This window comes from Rhinoraja longicauda, chromosome 1, assembly GCF_053455715.1.
Source record: "Rhinoraja longicauda isolate Sanriku21f chromosome 1, sRhiLon1.1, whole genome shotgun sequence".
Classification (NCBI taxonomy): Eukaryota; Metazoa; Chordata; class Chondrichthyes; order Rajiformes; family Arhynchobatidae; genus Rhinoraja; species Rhinoraja longicauda.
Window position 1 is genome coordinate 16,006,469 of NC_135953.1, and position 12,663 is coordinate 16,019,131.

At 42.6% G+C, this 12,663-nt stretch overlaps 1 pseudogene across 1 annotated transcript in view; it reads left to right on the forward strand.

Annotated features, from left to right (window-relative positions):
• LOC144598700 (zinc finger matrin-type protein 1-like) overlaps nucleotides 1–11,793 on the forward strand; it is a 57,822-nt pseudogene extending 46,029 nt beyond the window's left edge. The window contains exons 4-7 of the transcript XR_013547890.1: nucleotides 913–1,072; nucleotides 5,240–5,539; nucleotides 7,598–7,685; nucleotides 9,973–11,793. The product of XR_013547890.1 is annotated as a zinc finger matrin-type protein 1-like (transcript). The remainder of the gene's footprint in view (nucleotides 1–912; nucleotides 1,073–5,239; nucleotides 5,540–7,597; nucleotides 7,686–9,972) is intronic.
• The last annotated feature ends 870 nt before the right edge of the window (nucleotides 11,794–12,663 follow it).

Here is a 12,663-nt window from a genome sequence, read left to right on the forward strand (position 1 = left end):
ACAGCTTTATCATCATTATTTTTTTGCATATCTTTCATTCATTGTTCTATATCGCTCTACATCATCGTCTATATCTCTCATTTCCATTTCCTGTGACTTTCAATCTGAAGAAGGGTCTCGACTCAAAATGTCACTCATATTTGAGTCACTCCAGAGATGCTGCCTGTCCTGCTGAGTTACTCCAGCTTTTTGTGTCTATCTACAGAGCAAGATAAATGGTCACAGACCCAAAATCCTCATGTTTTTTCTTTCCACGGATGCTACCTGACTTATTTTCCAGAATTTCCATTTTTTGGTTTCAGATTTCCAGCATCTAGTTTTTTATTGTACTAGTTGTAAATCTGTGGAATTCTCTGCCTCAGAAGGCAGTGGAGGCCAATTCTCTGAATGCTTTCAAGAGTGAGCTAGATAGAGCTCTTAAGGATAGCGGAGTCAGGGGGTATGGGGAAAAGGCAGGAACGGGGTACTGATTGAGAATGATCAGCCATGATCACATTGAATGGTGGTGCTGGCTTGAAGGGCCGAATGGCCTACTTCTGCATCTATTGTCTATTGTCTATTATTTTTCAAGATTAGATCAAAGGTCATGTATCAGTGAGTCGCTTGTGCAGGATACCCGGCTTCTGATCTGACCACAAATACATTGATTTAGACAGCTTGCCTCTCTTGGAATTAGCCAAATCCATGTTTTAAGGTCAGTGTATAAAATTAAATGACAAATTATTTTTTAATGCATTTTTTTCTTTACCATAACCATTATTAGTTGACCTACAATAGGTTTCCATTGATCTGAAATGCTAATCATCCAGGCCCAAGCAAATGTGTACAATGCCTTATTAAATGATAAATTTAAAAAAATTATAATCAAGTCATTCATCACAGACTAACATTGTAGTTGATGCGTGTTTACAGGATACTGGAACAAAAGTGGACAAGGATAAATTTTGCCTTTTGTGCAATATGGTTTTCACGTCCCCCACAGCCGCTCAATTCCACTATCAAGGCAAAGTCCATGCGAAGCGGCTCAAGCAGTTGGTGGGGAAGCAGCCCCCTGAAACCCAGCCACAGACTGGTAGGTCTAAATCCATGATGCCAATGAGTCCATTCTCTACATTGTACATGGTGTCTGATTTTTCTAAGAGCATTTGCTGCCACAAATCTCCTGAGCTCAGTCTCTGGAAAGATGACATATTGTCAAATATATTGTAACTAAATTTAAATGATGAGGTAACAAACAAAACTGGAATATTAATTTGTACGTTATTGTTGCGGAAATTTTATTATGAAAAATGTAATTATGAATATAAAAAAACAAAGTACCCACCCAGATTACTGGAGATTACAAGGAATGCTAAAGGCCCTGTCCCAGTTAGGCTTTTTTTAAGGTGACTGTCATAGTCGTAGCAGGTCACCGAAAAAACGGTGACTGGACCCCCCCTACGACAATGTCTACGACAAGCTACAACAACCTGCCACCTTGTCGACTTCAAGCTACGGCAAGCTACCGAAAACCGGCGACCCAATCGTCGCAAGTAGAATGTCCACCTACGACCGCAGCTACGACAAACTACCACCACAGAGGCGACAACCGAAGTCAACCTACGTCGACCCGCGACAAGCTATGACACTGAAGACAACTGAAGACAATTCACGTTTCACCCACTTTCCCTATAATTGGGGGTGTACGGTAGGGTTTCCAATCATTCTGCATCATGACTATTTGAAAGTGATGCCATGAGAAACTACTCTGAAATACAATAACTTCATACATCAATTTTCCGTCAAAATGTCAAGAATTTCCTTTATTGATGTACAAACAATTTTTTTCCTTCAAATGTCGAACTTTAAAGTTCAAACTTTAAACAGAATATAAGTGCAAAAACATACAAAACCTAACATCATTTATGGACATATTACACTGATGGATGATTAGATCAAGTCCACACTTGGAATTCGCCGAAGTCAGCACCAGCGACAACCTTAATCACCTGGCGACAACCTACTTCACCAGGCGACAACCTGGCAACAACCTACGACAGCGCCCACGTCAGGAGACGTCAAGCTACGCTCATTGGCGTCAAACCAACAGTTCCGAAAAATTTCAAGCCTTCACAAAATCCAGCGAGGACCAGAAAAACGCTACGTCTCTTTGGAGACTACTCACGACCATGCCCACGACACCCCGGCGACCGTGCGGCGACAGCCTAGTTGCCTGTAGTCGCCTAAAAAATCACCGAACTGGGACAGGGCCTTTAGTCTATAAACTATTCTGGGCCACTCTTTAGAGTGCTCCGGATATCTTTGTGTGTTATGGTGTCAGAATTTTTGTGTTGGAGTTATGTTGGCATTGGAAAGATTGGTTAAAAAATGTGTTGGAGCAATAATCTTAGTTAAATAAATACTGGAGATCCCATAAATGTTCACCAGTTCAGGCAGTAACCACTGAGAAGGGACAACAAAGCCTTCCACCTCTTACACTTTCGTATCAATATCTTCATTGGGCTTCATTTGTTCCTCTGAATCGTTTAGCATTCTTTATCTTCAAGTATAGTCTGCAGATGCTTCCACCTTTCCCTCCAAATCACGATGCATGCAGAGCTTCTTGGGGCCACACTGTTATTTTCAATCATTTAGTAGAAATGCTCCTACATTTCTGTTTCCTTTGTCCAAGTTGCAGCATTCCTTGTAATCTCCAGTAATCAGAATACTTTGTTTTTTTGAAATAGATTATTTTCTATTTTATGTCTCCAACACGTCACTTCCATAGAGAACTTTCATAAGTTATTTTCAGTGTTATAAATTGTACAGCATGGAAGCAGGTCCTTTGGCCCAACATGCCCACACTGACCAACTTGTCCCATGTACACTAAACCTGTTCTGTCCATGTACACTAAACCTGTTCTGTCTAAATGTACTTAAAAGTTGCGATAGTACCAGTGTTACCATTCTTATTTAGCTAATGGATTTGTTAGTCTAATCATTAATAAACTGAATAAATCATAATTAAATTTCCACAACAATAATTTTCAAATTAATATTCCAGTTACCATCTGTGGAGAAATCAATGCTCTTTGACTTGGAGATGATTGGATTTTTCTCTGATATGTTTACATAGTTTTGGCAGCCTTGCATGTTGGAATTATAGTTTAGTTTAGTTTATTATTACATGCACTAAGGTATGGTGAAAAGCTTTTGTTACATACTAACTAGTCAGCGGAAAGACAATACATGATTACAACCGATCCATTTACAGTGTATAGATACAAGATAAGGGAACAACGTTTAGTGCAAGGTAAAGCCAGCAAAGTCCAATCAAGGATAGTCTAGAGGTCACCAAAGAGGTAGATACCAGTTTAGCACTTCTCTGGTCGTGGTAGGATGATTCAGTTGGCAGATAACGGCGGGGAAGAAACTGTCCCTGTATCTGGTGGTGTGTGTTTTCACACTTCTATACCTTTTGCCTGATGAGAGAGGGGCGAAGAGGGAGTGCCCAGGGTGCGACTCGTCCTTGATTATGCTGCTGGCCTTGCCGAGGCAGCGTGAGCTATAAATGGAGTCAGTAGAAGGGAGGTTGGTTTGTGTGATGGCCTGGGCTGCGTCCACAATTCGCTGTAATTTCTTGCGGTCTTGGATGGAGCTGTTCCCAAACCAAGCTGTGATGCATCCTAATAAAATGCTTTCTATGGTGCATCTGTAGAAGTTGGTGAGAGTTGTAGGGGACATGCCAAATTTCCTAAGCCTTCTAAGGAAGTATAGGTGTTGCTGTGCTTTCTTGGTCGTTGTTTCAACATGGGTGGTCCAGGAGAAGTTGTTGGTGACATTGACTGCTAGGAATTTGAAGTTTTCGACTTTACTCTACTTCGGCACCGTCAATGCAAACTGGGGTATGTGTACCGCTTCACTTCCTGAAGTCGGTCACTTTCTCCTTTGTCTTGCTGACATTGAAAGAACGGTTGTTGTCTCAACACCAGGACACGAGGTTCTCAATCTCCTTCCTGTACTCCGTCTCATCATTATATGATATCCGCCCCACAATGGTGGTGTCGTCTGCGAATTTGACAATTGAATTAGATTTGTACTTGGCTGCACAGACGTGAGTGTACAAGGAGTAAAGAAGGGGGGCTGAGAACGCATCCTTGCAGAGCTCCCGTGTTGAGGATCATCGCAGAGGATGATTTGTCCCTTATCCTCACTGGTTGGGATCAGAAAGTCGCGGATCCAGTTGCAGAGATGAATGCTGACACCAAGTCCCGCGAGTTTGGTGATAAGCTTTGGTGATAGATGGTATAATGGTATTAAAGGCCGAGCTGTAGTCTATGAATAGGAGTCTGACGTCGGTGTCTCTCTTATCCAGGAGTGCTAGAGTTGAGTGTAGGGCTAGGGCAATGGCTTCATCCGTAGACCTGTTGTGGCGGTAGGCGGACTGTAGGGCGTCAAGGCCACTGGGTAAATGTTTTAATAAATTATATTCATGTGTAAACTAATTTTTAAAGAAATGAATTAAATATCTCATTGCTTACTTAAAGATTGGAATAGAAACATAGAAAATAGGTGCAGGAGGAGGCCATTCGACCCTTCGAGCCAGCACCGCCATTCATTGTGATCATGGCTGATCATCCATAATCAATAACCCGCGCCTGCCTTCTCCCCATATCCCTCGATTCCACTAGCCCCTAGAGCTCTATCTAACTCTCTCTTGAATCCATCCAGTGATTTGGCTTCCACTGCCCTCTGTGGCAGAGAATTCCACAAATTCACAACTCTCTGGGTGCCAAAGTGCCGCCAAAGTGGATAACCTCACATTTATCTATATTCTACTGCATCTGCCACGCATCTGCCCACTCACTCAACCTGTCCAGGTCACCCTGCAACCTCCTAACATCCTCTTCGCAGTTCACACTGCCACCCAGCTTTGTGTCATCCGCAAACTTGCTCGTGTTACTTCTATGTTTGAAATGAATGAAATGTTTGAGAATTAAATTTTGATTTAAATTTGTGTAGAAAATTTGAAGTATGAAAAAATAGCATCTAAATGACATGTTTTACAACCCTAAATCATAATTAAGCATGACTTATGCCCTTATTCAAATCTATTTTTGTTGGTCAAATTTCTGTATTAATTCATTCAGAATGTCCCTACCAATCGTAGAATCTGTTTAGTAATATATAATATAATTTTTCAGAATATCAATGTGAAGTGCAGAATCTGAATCAATGTGGCCATCCCTTTGCATTTCAGTGGAGCCTTCTATCACAGTACCCATGAGTGTGGCAAGTGCACCTCCAGAGCTGAATACATCTGTACAGAGTGAGCAATCTGAAGGGATCACACAAGAATCGACCGAGGAAGCCTCTGCAGCAGCCTCTTCAGCTCTGGATCAGGAAGATCCGAACAAGTACTGCAAACTTTGCAGTGCCTCCTTTAACAATCCACTGATGGCCCAACAACATTACATTGGCAAGAAGCACACAAAAAATGACACAAGGCGACAGCTGATGGAAGAACTGGGTAAGGAGGCTGATGCTTCTGAAAAAAATGGTGAGTAAGTACTAGCATCAGTGCATTGGAATTGAAATGTGAGCTATCAGGAGAGGTTGAGTAGGCTGGGTCTCTATTCCATGGAGCGTAGGAGGATGAGGGGAGATCTTATAGAAGTATACAAAATCATGAGAGGAATGGATCGGGTAGATGCAGAGAGTCTTTTGCCCAGAGTAGGGGAATCGAGGACCATAGGACATAGGTTCAAGGTGAAGGGGAAAAGATTTAATAGGAATCTGATTGGTAACTTTTTCACACAAAGGGTGGTGGAGCAAGCTGCCAGAGGAGGTGGTTGAGGCTGGGACTATCCCATCGTTTAAGAAACAGTTGGACAGGTACATAGATAGGACAGGTTTGGAGGGATATGGACCAAGCGCAGGAAAGTGGGACTAGTGCAGCTGGGAGATTGTTGGCCGGTGTGGGCAAGTTGGGCCGAAGGGCCTGTTTCCACACTGTATCACTCTATGACTCTAAGTGTAATAGTCTGTACCTATCTGGAGAATGATTACCTTTGTAGAAACAAAGAACTGCAGATGCTGGTTCATATCAAAGATAGACACTGAGTAAGTACTGGAGTAACTCAGCAGGTCCAGCAGCATCTCTGAAGAAAAAGGATGGGTGACGTTTTGTGTCAGGACCCTTCTTCAGAAATGATTACCTTTACTGGCTTCACTAACATTGAACCAAATTCCTTTAAGGATCTGAACAATACAATCACACAATCACAATCACAATAATACTTTATTAGCCAAGTATGTTTTGCAAGATACGAGGAACTTCATTTGCCATACAGTCATAACAATAAAAAGCAACAGGACACACGAAATACATTTTAACATGAACATCCGCCACATTCCTCACTGTGATGGAAGGCGAAAAAAAGTTCAATCTCTTCCCTTCTTTGTCCTCCAGCAGTCAGGGGCCTCTAACCTTCCGTTGACGGGACGATCTTGACTTCTGTAGTTGGAGGTGGGCCTTCCTCGTCGGGGCGATCCAGCTCCTGCACCGGGGGGTGGGGGGGGGCGGATCTTAGATTCCTCCGCGCCGGGCAATCTACCCCGGGTTGGGACAAGTCGAAACTCGTGTGGCTTTTGGAGCTCCCAACCGGTCTCAACCCGAGACTGCGAGCTCCGTGACGTTAAAGTCCGCAGGCCGCGTTGGAGCGTCGATCCCAGGCAAGGGATCGCACGCTCTGATGGTAAGTCCATGGCCCTGTGGTGGGGCTCAAAGTCAGTCCCAAGCAAGGCCTCCAGCTCCACGATGTTAGGCCGCAGAGCGACCGGAGATACAACCCGCAAAACAATCACATCTCCGACAAGGTAAGAGATTGAAAAATGTTTCCCCGACCCCCTCCCCCATCCCCCACATAAAACAAATCGGAGAACATTTACACAAACTTTTAAAACTTGCCAAAAACAACAAAAAGAGTTTGAAAACAGACAGACTGCAAGCGAGGCAGCCATGGTGCAGCGCCCCCTGGTAGTAAAAGCAGAGCAAATGTGCTTTTATAGTTTCTAGGCCAATCTGCAAATCACAAATCTACATTTCTGCAATCATCATGTCAATATCAACAGACCAGAGACTGGGTTCATAATGGTTTCATTGAATGAGCTTCCATATACAGTAATTCAAAGTTTTATGTGTGAAGAAATCAGCACATTGATTTTCATAGGTGATCACATAGAATAAAAATTTGCTCACGTCTTTTATGTCCTTAATAATTCCCTTTGCTTTCACCACCTTGCTTCTTCTCTGCAACTTGAAACATGTTCAATTTCTTCCTTTACCTATTTCTGATGAAAGGTCATTGACCTGAAATGTTAACTCTTTTTGTCTTTCCACAGATGCTATCAGACCTGCTGCACATTTCCAGCTTTTTCTGGGGGGGGGGGGGGTTCTCTTATTTACAGCAGTACCTGTAAATGAGAGGAACTGTATGGAATGTATTTTTTTTTTAAATTGGATTTATTTATTAAATATATTTTGAGCACTATATGTCTGTAAATATGAAATTATGGTTGGATAACGAATTCACTTTCTGTTTTATAATGGAAACAGGTCATTTTGCATGTGCGATCTGCAACGTTACACTTAATTCCATTAAGCAGTACCAGAGTCACCTGCAAGGATACAAACATCAATTTAAGTAAGATATTTACATTTTCTCACACAATTCCCATTGCACTAGAGGACCGAGGATCGAGGGAGGCAGAGGAACTGAAAGAAATTTGCATTAGGCAAGAAATAATATTGAAGGTAGACACAAAATGCTGGAGTACCTCAGCGGGTCAGGCAGCATCTCAGGAGAGAAGGAATGCGTGACGTTTTGGGTCGAGACCCTTCTTCAGACTGAAATAGTATTTGGTAGACTGATGGGACTGAAGGTTGATAAATCCCCAGGGCCTGATGGTCTGCATCCCAGTGTCCTCAAGGAAGTGGCTCTAGAAATTGTGGACGCATTGGTGATCATTTTCCAATGTTCAATAGATTCAGGATCAGTTCTTGGGATTGGAGGGTAGATATTGTTATTCCACTTTTCAAGAAAGGAACAAGAGAGAAAACAGGGCATTATAGACCAGTTAGCCTGACATTGGTGGTGGGGAAGATGCTGGAGTCAATTATTAAAGAGGTAATAATGGCGCATTTGGATAGCAGTAAAAGGATTGGTCCAAGTCAGCATGGATTTATGAAGGGGAAATCGTGCTTGACTAATCTTCTGGAATGTTTTGAGGATGCGACGAGTAAAATGGATGAGGGAGACCCAGTGGATGTAGTGTATCTAGACTTTCAGAAAGCCTTTGATAAGGTTCCACACAGGAGATTGGTGAGCAAAATTAGAGCCCATGGTATTGGGGGTAGGGTTTTGACATGGGTAGAGAATTGGTTGGCAGCCAGGAAGCAAAGAGTGGGAATAAACAGGTCCTTTTCAGAATGGCAGGCAGTGGCGAGTGGAGTGCCCCAAGGCTCGGTGCTGGGGCCGCAACTATTTTCAATATATATTAATGATTTGGATGATGGAATTAGAAGTAACACAAGCAAGTTTGGAGATGACACAAAGTTGGGAGGCAGTGTGAACTGCGAAGAGGATGTTAGGAGGTTGCAGGGTGACTTGGACAGGTTAAGTGAGTGGGCAGATACATAGCAGATGCAGTACAATGTAGATAAATGTGAGGTTATCACTTTGGCGGTAAAAACAAGGAGGCAGATTATTATCTCAATGGTGTCAGATTAGGTAAAGGGGAAGTGCAACGAGACCTGGGTGACCTTGTACACCAGTCACTGAAAGTAACAGGTACAGCAGGCAGTGAAGAAAGCTAATGGCATGTTGGCCCTCATAACAAGAGGATTTGAGTATAGGAGCAAAGAGGTCCTTCTGCAGTTGTATAGGGCCCTGGTGAGACCACATCTGGAGTATTGTGTGCAGTTTTGGTCTCCTAATTTAAGGAAGGACATCCGTGCTATTGATGCAGTGCAGCGTAGGTTCACGAGGTTAATCCCTGGAATGGCAGGACTGTCGTATAAGGAAAGATTGGAAAGACTGGACTTGTATTCACTGGAGTTTAGAAGGATGAGAGGGGATCTTATAGATACGTATAAAATTATAAAAGGGCTGGGCAAGCTAGATGCAGGAAAAATGTTCCCAATGTTGGGGGAGTCCAGAACCAGGGGTCACAGACTAAGAATAAAGGGGAGGCCATTTAAAACTGAGGTGAGAAGAAACTTTTTCACCCAGAGAGTTGTGAATTTGTGGAATTCTCTGCCTCAGAAGGCAGTGGAGGCCAATTCTCTGAATGCATTCAAGAGAGAGCTAGATAGAGCTCTTAAGGATAGTGGAGTCAGGGGGTATGGGGAGAAGGCAGGAACGGGGTACTGATTGAGAATGATCAGCCATGATCACATTGAATGGCGGTGCTGGCTCGAAGGGCCGAATGTCCTACTCCTGCACCTATTGTCTATCACAATGAATGGCGTTGCTGGCTCAAAGGGCCAAATGGCCTCCTCCCGCACCTATTTTCTATGTTTCTTTGATTTAATACAGAAATTAGAATTGGGTGAAATTTCATGTGTTTTCAGGGCAGGAATGTTTCTTGCTGTTTATCAGCTCATACCACTCACCAAAGAAGGAATGGTAGGTGTTGGGGTAGGGGTGTCTGATCTTGAGGTTTCATGGGCCATACCCATGTGGGACAGGCTAAATGGTTTCTGTCTACTTCATTTGATGTGTGAAATTATCAGGGGCAGTGAGAAACTTGAGTGACGAGGTTATAGTCTGGGAGCACTGTGTAATCAATGAAATCACAGCCGATTCAGTAAACTAGCTGGCCAATTCCTAAAAGAAGATTTTGCTCCATTGCAGACCAAAATTGTCAAAAGAAGGAATGGGATGTTCCAAAAGTAAGATGAGCTGATCAGAGATTTTCTTTTACTTGCAGAGAGAATGAAGTGGCCAACCTAGTGAAGAATACAAAATCAAAGAAATACGACTCATTCCAGGACGAACTCGATGACTTCATTAAAGTCCAGAAAGCAAGAGGCCTTGTGCCAAAGGTGTGCTTTAGAAAATATGAGGACAATCCAGAGGAGGAAGAGGAGGAGGGGGGTGAGGAGAGTTGGAGCTTTCACACGGACTACCCACTCCCTCCTGCTGAGTGCCCGTTGGAAGTAATGCACGGCATCGCTCACCCCAACCCAAGTGGTTTCCAAGATGAGCAATCGCTCCCAATGGATGTGGAAACTAAAGTATCACAATGGCCCTCCTCACAAGGTGGCCGTCCAATGACCCAATCCGTACAACACAGCGGCTTTGATATGGCGTATTACACAGAAAGGAGGCCACCTCCCAAACTAACCCGTCCCAAAGAAGTTCCAGATCCGCACGGCGTTCCGTACTCAGCTGATGAGTGTAGACCAGTGAGCTCCGATGATAGTGCTGGTTCATGCAAAAGGGACAAGAGGGATCGGAAGAAAAAGCACAGAAGAGACAAAAGAACGAAGGACGCAGAATCTAAAAGAGATAGCGAGCACGAGAACTACAGAAAGGAGAAAAGTGTTGAAGCGGTGGGACTGCAACCAGATGCAAATCACACTGATCAGAAACCAGATGAAAGGGACAAAGAGGAGCTCGATGTGAGTAAAGAAAAGATGAAACACAAAAAAGATAAAAAAGACCAATGTATAGATAAAGAGGAGCTGAAACAAAGACATAAAAAACAGAAAAAGAAGAAGGAGATTGATATAAGAACAGAAGAGGAAAAACTTTGGGACGAATCTATTTTAGGAATTTGATGCAAAAAAAAGCGACTGGAGAACGTTGATGCTTGATCATTATTTTAACTTGCTCAGGCACTCTGAGAATAAAACTAATTTTGTTATTAGCACAATTGAATGTTTGATTATTTTTTTTGTCCTCCCCAGTAGGTATTGTTTTGTTTGCTGTTCCAAGACTTGTATTTCAAATTAGCAGTACCTTTAGTCATAAAGTATGTCACTGTTTTAACATGTATAGATATTTTGTTAGCTTTGTTTCAACTACAATTAGAACTGATCATTTACAGTAAATTGTGAAGTGCTGGGCCATTCAAACCTGCTCAAGATTTAATAAACAGCATGATGATAATTTTGAATTTTTAAGCAATATTGTTTTAGTTGTTGCAATACTATGAAAGTTGCTGATGAAGGTACGCTGATGTTGTTGGATAGGAAGCTTCAGGAGATATTTCCTTCATTGTTAGTGGGTCTAAATCTTTGGCCCCCTCCCAACAAAACCTTGGAATACCTTCAACAGAAGAACTCAAGCGGTTTGCCAAGGTGTGCTCACCACCACCACGTCACGGGCAATCGGGAATGGGCAATCAAAGCAGCTCTAGCAGGCAATGCTTACATTCCATAAATAAATTAATTAAATGATATGCTGTATGAAAATTTAATTGTGTGGCATGCTGAACAGCCATCATATATCATCTATATGGCTTGATATTATAACATCCCTTGGCCCACACAATGAAAGCTTTTGTCGAATAAAGACTTGGCGGGCAGGGGTGAAGCACATTGAAATAAAGATAACATTTATTGTGTAGCAAGCTGCCATCAACAGCGATGCTTGTTTGATGGTTTAACATTTTTTAAACTTCGTAATTTTAAAGGATTGTCCACCGACACATATTGTGCGATGTAATTGTTTCTGTGACTTCTTACTGTGAATAATGCACAAATACCTATGCACTCACTGCCTGTTGCAGAGGCCATTGTTTAAAATCTCATGCAAATCTCTGCTACACTGCAAAAATAAAAGGTACAAAGAAGCAAAAGTGGTGCGTTCTGATATATAGAACATTCTCCTGGAACTGAATATGACAACAGCCCTCTTCATTATTTTTTGCATGAAGCAAAGTTCCAATCTCCAGTCTAAACATCAATTAATTTACCCAATGTTTACTTAGCACAATTTACTTTTATTATGTTAAAATAACACACATGCAGCAATGGCTCGGAGCATGTAATCTATTTAAAATCAGGAACATAACTGAATACAGCGTAGCAAAGTATGGAGTCATGCATTTTGGTAGTAGGAATAAAGGCATAGACTGTTTTCTAAATGGGAGAGAATTCAGAAATCAGAGGTGCAAAGGGACGTGGGAGTGTTGGTGCAAGATTCTCCAAAAGTTAATTTGGTAGTGAAATCGGTGATAAGGAAGTTTTGGGCCCCATATCTGAGGAGGGATGTGCTGGCATTGGAGAGGGTCCAGAGGAAGTTTACGAGAATGATCCCAGGTATCATTGGGTTAACAGATGATGAGTGTTTAACGGCACTGGGCCTGTACTCGCTGGAGTTGAGAAGGATGAGGGGGAACCTCATTTAAACTTACCAAATGGTGAAAGGCTTGGATGGAGTGAATGTGGCGAGGGTGTTTCCACTAGTGGGAGAGCCATAGCCTCAGAGTAAAAGGCCATACCTTTAGAAAGGAGGTGAGAAGGAATGTATTGAGCCAGAGGGTGGTGAATCTGTGGAATTCATAGCCACAGACGGTTGTGGAGGCCAAATCTTTGGGTATTTTTAAAGCGGAGAGTGACTGGTTCATGATTTGGAAGGGTGTCAAAGGTTACAGTGAGAAGGCAGGAGAATG